Below are 5,000 nucleotides of genomic sequence, written 5' to 3'. Positions count from 1 at the left end.
TTGACGTCCTCCCATGATCTGAAGTGAGCGTGCGTGTTTGTGTTGGTGAAAGTTTAAGAAATGTACAACTGTCGGTTCAGCTCTCTGGTGCTCCCTGCTGGCAGTATCACTATACTGTCCTCATGTTTCACAAAAATAGTTTTGAGAGACGTTGTCAGTTTTTGTATGTTGCTTAAATCCTCCAAAGCGGTTGGCAGTAAACATCAGGTCACGGTACGCCACGGTAGGCCACGGAGTCAATGAGCTCGAGTTGAAAAAGAAAAAGCTTACAGCACCTGGTATTCCCAGGCGGTCTCCCATCCAAGTACTAACCAGGCCCGACCCTGCTTAGCTTCCGAGATCAGACGAGATCGGGCGTGTTCAGGGTGGTATGGCCGTAAGCAATTAGTGCAGGCGCAAAACCAGGTTTTATACAGTAGCACATAAGGAGTGAGAAAGCTGCTGAGGCTCGACGTTACACTTTACAAAAACAATCATTAGTTAGATATAAACGGCAGTAATTGATTCAGTAGGACTCCTTATCCATGTAAACGATCATTGTGACATCTGAATTCATTAATTATCTGAAATACACTGCGTGTGCGTGTGATGTTAAATGTTTGAACCAAGGTTAACGGTTAAAGTGTCAGAGAATGGGTGGTGATTTTTTGACGTCCTCCCATGATCTGAAGTGAGCGTGCGTGTTTGTGTTGGTGAAAGTTTAAGAAATGTACAACTGTCGGTTCAGCTCTCTGGTGCTCCCTGCTGGCAGTATCACTATACTGTCCTCATGTTTCACAAAAATAGTTTTGAGAGACGTTGTCAGTTTTTGTATGTTGCTTAAATCCTCCAAAGCGGTTGGCAGTAAACATCAGGTCACGGTACGCCACGGAGTCAATGAGCTCGAGTTGAAAAAGAAAAAGCTTACAGCACCTGGTATTCCCAGGCGGTCTCCCATCCAAGTACTAACCAGGCCCGACCCTGCTTAGCTTCCGAGATCAGACGAGATCGGGCGTGTTCAGGGTGGTATGGCCGTAAGCAATTAGTGCAGGCGCAAAACCAGGTTTTATACAGTAGCACATAAGGAGTGAGAAAGCTGCTGAGGCTCGACGTTACACTCTTACAAAAACAATCATTAGTTAGATATAAACGGCAGTAATTGATTCAGTAGGACTCCTTATCCATGTAAACGATCATTGTGACATCTGAATTCATTAATTATCTGAAATACACTGCGTGTGCGTGTGATGTTAAATGTTTGAACCAAGGTTAACGGTTAAAGTGTCAGAGAATGGGTGGTGATTTTTTGACGTCCTCCCATGATCTGAAGTGAGCGTGCGTGTTTGTGTTGGTGAAAGTTTAAGAAATGTACAACTGTCGGTTCAGCTCTCTGGTGCTCCCTGCTGGCAGTATCACTATACTGTCCTCATGTTTCACAAAAATAGTTTTGAGAGACGTTGTCAGTTTTTGTATGTTGCTTAAATCCTCCAAAGCGGTTGGCAGTAAACATCAGGTCACGGTACGCCACGGTAGGCCACGGAGTCAATGAGCTCGAGTTGAAAAAGAAAAAGCTTACAGCACCTGGTATTCCCAGGCGGTCTCCCATCCAAGTACTAACCAGGCCCGACCCTGCTTAGCTTCCGAGATCAGACGAGATCGGGCGTGTTCAGGGTGGTATGGCCGTAAGCAATTAGTGCAGGCGCAAAACCAGGTTTTATACAGTAGCACATAAGGAGTGAGAAAGCTGCTGAGGCTCGACGTTACACTCTTACAAAAACAATCATTAGTTAGATATAAACGGCAGTAATTGATTCAGTAGGACTCCTTATCCATGTAAACGATCATTGTGACATCTGAATTCATTAATTATCTGAAATACACTGCGTGTGCGTGTGATGTTAAATGTTTGAACCAAGGTTAACGGTTAAAGTGTCAGAGAATGGGTGGTGATTTTTGACGTCCTCCCATGATCTGAAGTGAGCGTGCGTGTTTGTGTTGGTGAAAGTTTAAGAAATGTACAACTGTCGGTTCAGCTCTCTGGTGCTCCCTGCTGGCAGTATCACTATACTGTCCTCATGTTTCACAAAAAATAGTTTTGAGAGACGTTGTCAGTTTTTGTATGTTGCTTAAATCCTCCAAAGCGGTTGGCAGTAAACATCAGGTCACGGTACGCCACGGTAGGCCACGGAGGCAATGAGCTCGAGTTGAAAAAGAAAAAGCTTACAGCACCTGGTATTCCCAGGCGGTCTCCCATCCAAGTACTAACCAGGCCCGACCCTGCTTAGCTTCCGAGATCAGACGAGATCGGGCGTGTTCAGGGTGGTATGGCCGTAAGCAATTAGTGCAGGCGCAAAACCAGGTTTTATACAGTAGCACATAAGGAGTGAGAAAGCTGCTGAGGCTCGACGTTACACTTTTACAAAAACAATCATTAGTTAGATATAAACGGCAGTAATTGATTCAGTAGGACTCCTTATCCATGTAAACGATCATTGTGACATCTGAATTCATTAATTATCTGAAATACACTGCGTGTGCGTGTGATGTTAAATGTTTGAACCAAGGTTAACGGTTAAAGTGTCAGAGAATGGGTGGTGATTTTTTGACGTCCTCCCATGATCTGAAGTGAGCGTGCGTGTTTGTGTTGGTGAAAGTTTAAGAAATGTACAACTGTCGGTTCAGCTCTCTGGTGCTCCCTGCTGGCAGTATCACTATACTGTCCTCATGTTTCACAAAAATAGTTTTGAGAGACGTTGTCAGTTTTTGTATGTTGCTTAAATCCTCCAAAGCGGTTGGCAGTAAACATCAGGTCACGGTACGCCACGGAGTCAATGAGCTCGAGTTGAAAAAGAAAAAGCTTACAGCACCTGGTATTCCCAGGCGGTCTCCCATCCAAGTACTAACCAGGCCCGACCCTGCTTAGCTTCCGAGATCAGACGAGATCGGGCGTGTTCAGGGTGGTATGGCCGTAAGCAATTAGTGCAGGCGCAAAACCAGGTTTTATACAGTAGCACATAAGGAGTGAGAAAGCTGCTGAGGCTCGACGTTACACTCTTACAAAAACAATCATTAGTTAGATATAAACGGCAGTAATTGATTCAGTAGGACTCCTTATCCATGTAAACGATCATTGTGACATCTGAATTCATTAATTATCTGAAATACACTGCGTGTGCGTGTGATGTTAAATGTTTGAACCAAGGTTAACGGTTAAAGTGTCAGAGAATGGGTGGTGATTTTTTGACGTCCTCCCATGATCTGAAGTGAGCGTGCGTGTTTGTGTTGGTGAAAGTTTAAGAAATGTACAACTGTCGGTTCAGCTCTCTGGTGCTCCCTGCTGGCAGTATCACTATACTGTCCTCATGTTTCACAAAAATAGTTTTGAGAGACGTTGTCAGTTTTTGTATGTTGCTTAAATCCTCCAAAGCGGTTGGCAGTAAACATCAGGTCACGGTACGCCACGGTAGGCCACGGAGTCAATGAGCTCGAGTTGAAAAAGAAAAAGCTTACAGCACCTGGTATTCCCAGGCGGTCTCCCATCCAAGTACTAACCAGGCCCGACCCTGCTTAGCTTCCGAGATCAGACGAGATCGGGCGTGTTCAGGGTGGTATGGCCGTAAGCAATTAGTGCAGGCGCAAAACCAGGTTTTATACAGTAGCACATAAGGAGTGAGAAAGCTGCTGAGGCTCGACGTTACACTTTTACAAAAACAATCATTAGTTAGATATAAACGGCAGTAATTGATTCAGTAGGACTCCTTATCCATGTAAACGATCATTGTGACATCTGAATTCATTAATTATCTGAAATACACTGCGTGTGCGTGTGATGTTAAATGTTTGAACCAAGGTTAACGGTTAAAGTGTCAGAGAATGGGTGGTGATTTTTTGACGTCCTCCCATGATCTGAAGTGAGCGTGCGTGTTTGTGTTGGTGAAAGTTTAAGAAATGTACAACTGTCGGTTCAGCTCTCTGGTGCTCCCTGCTGGCAGTATCACTATACTGTCCTCATGTTTCACAAAAATAGTTTTGAGAGACGTTGTCAGTTTTTGTATGTTGCTTAAATCCTCCAAAGCGGTTGGCAGTAAACATCAGGTCACGGTACGCCACGGTAGGCCACGGAGGCAATGAGCTCGAGTTGAAAAAGAAAAAGCTTACAGCACCTGGTATTCCCAGGCGGTCTCCCATCCAAGTACTAACCAGGCCCGACCCTGCTTAGCTTCCGAGATTCAGACGAGATCGGGCGTGTTCAGGGTGGTATGGCCGTAAGCAATTAGTGCAGGCGCAAAACCAGGTTTTATACAGTAGCACATAAGGAGTGAGAAAGCTGCTGAGGCTCGACGTTACACTTTACAAAAACAATCATTAGTTAGATATAAACGGCAGTAATTGATTCAGTAGGACTCCTTATCCATGTAAACGATCATTGTGACATCTGAATTCATTAATTATCTGAAATACACTGCGTGTGCGTGTGATGTTAAATGTTTGAACCCAGGTTAACGGTTAAAGTGTCAGAGAATGGGTGGTGATTTTTTGACGTCCTCCCATGATCTGAAGTGAGCGTGCGTGTTTGTGTTGGTGAAAGTTTAAGAAATGTACAACTGTCGGTTCAGCTCTCTGGTGCTCCCTGCTGGCAGTATCACTATACTGTCCTCATGTTTCACAAAAATAGTTTTGAGAGACGTTGTCAGTTTTTGTATGTTGCTTAAATCCTCCAAAGCGGTTGGCAGTAAACATCAGGTCACGGTACGCCACGGTAGGCACGGAGGCAATGAGCTCGAGTTGAAAAAGAAAAAGCTTACAGCACCTGGTATTCCCAGGCGGTCTCCCATCCAAGTACTAACCAGGCCCGACCCTGCTTAGCTTCCGAGATCAGAACGAGATCGGCGTGTTCAGGGTGGTATGGCCGTAAGCAATTAGTGCAGGCGCAAAACCAGGTTTTATACAGTAGCACATAAGGAGTGAGAAAGCTGCTGAGGCTCGACGTTACACTCTTACAAAAACAATCATTAGTTAGA

The 5,000-nt window shown here is 44.7% G+C and overlaps 8 non-coding genes across 8 annotated transcripts; all 8 read right to left on the bottom strand.

Annotated features, from left to right (window-relative positions):
* Nucleotides 1-263: 263 nt before the first annotated feature.
* On the bottom strand, nucleotides 264-382 carry LOC130398989 (5S ribosomal RNA). Its single transcript, XR_008901528.1, has one exon. It is a non-coding gene; the product is annotated as a 5S ribosomal RNA (ribosomal RNA).
* Nucleotides 383-900: 518 nt separating this feature from the next.
* On the bottom strand, nucleotides 901-1,019 carry LOC130398988 (5S ribosomal RNA). Its single transcript, XR_008901527.1, has one exon. It is a non-coding gene; the product is annotated as a 5S ribosomal RNA (ribosomal RNA).
* A 529-nt stretch (nucleotides 1,020-1,548) lies between these two features.
* Nucleotides 1,549-1,667, bottom strand: LOC130398987 (5S ribosomal RNA). Its single transcript, XR_008901526.1, has one exon. It is a non-coding gene; the product is annotated as a 5S ribosomal RNA (ribosomal RNA).
* Nucleotides 1,668-2,196: 529 nt separating this feature from the next.
* LOC130398986 (5S ribosomal RNA) lies at nucleotides 2,197-2,315 on the bottom strand. Its single transcript, XR_008901525.1, has one exon. It is a non-coding gene; the product is annotated as a 5S ribosomal RNA (ribosomal RNA).
* A 519-nt stretch (nucleotides 2,316-2,834) lies between these two features.
* On the bottom strand, nucleotides 2,835-2,953 carry LOC130398985 (5S ribosomal RNA). The gene has a single exon (XR_008901524.1). It is a non-coding gene; the product is annotated as a 5S ribosomal RNA (ribosomal RNA).
* A 529-nt stretch (nucleotides 2,954-3,482) lies between these two features.
* Nucleotides 3,483-3,601, bottom strand: LOC130398984 (5S ribosomal RNA). Its single transcript, XR_008901523.1, has one exon. It is a non-coding gene; the product is annotated as a 5S ribosomal RNA (ribosomal RNA).
* Nucleotides 3,602-4,130: 529 nt separating this feature from the next.
* LOC130400775 (5S ribosomal RNA) lies at nucleotides 4,131-4,250 on the bottom strand. The gene has a single exon (XR_008903248.1). It is a non-coding gene; the product is annotated as a 5S ribosomal RNA (ribosomal RNA).
* A 527-nt stretch (nucleotides 4,251-4,777) lies between these two features.
* LOC130394482 (5S ribosomal RNA) lies at nucleotides 4,778-4,896 on the bottom strand. The gene has a single exon (XR_008897636.1). It is a non-coding gene; the product is annotated as a 5S ribosomal RNA (ribosomal RNA).
* Nucleotides 4,897-5,000: the final 104 nt, after the last annotated feature.

Source organism: Gadus chalcogrammus, chromosome 12, assembly GCF_026213295.1.
Source record: "Gadus chalcogrammus isolate NIFS_2021 chromosome 12, NIFS_Gcha_1.0, whole genome shotgun sequence".
Taxonomy (NCBI): domain Eukaryota; kingdom Metazoa; phylum Chordata; class Actinopteri; order Gadiformes; family Gadidae; genus Gadus; species Gadus chalcogrammus.
Note: the sequence above shows the minus strand (reverse complement) of the source record. Positions and strands in the feature narration are given on the sequence as shown.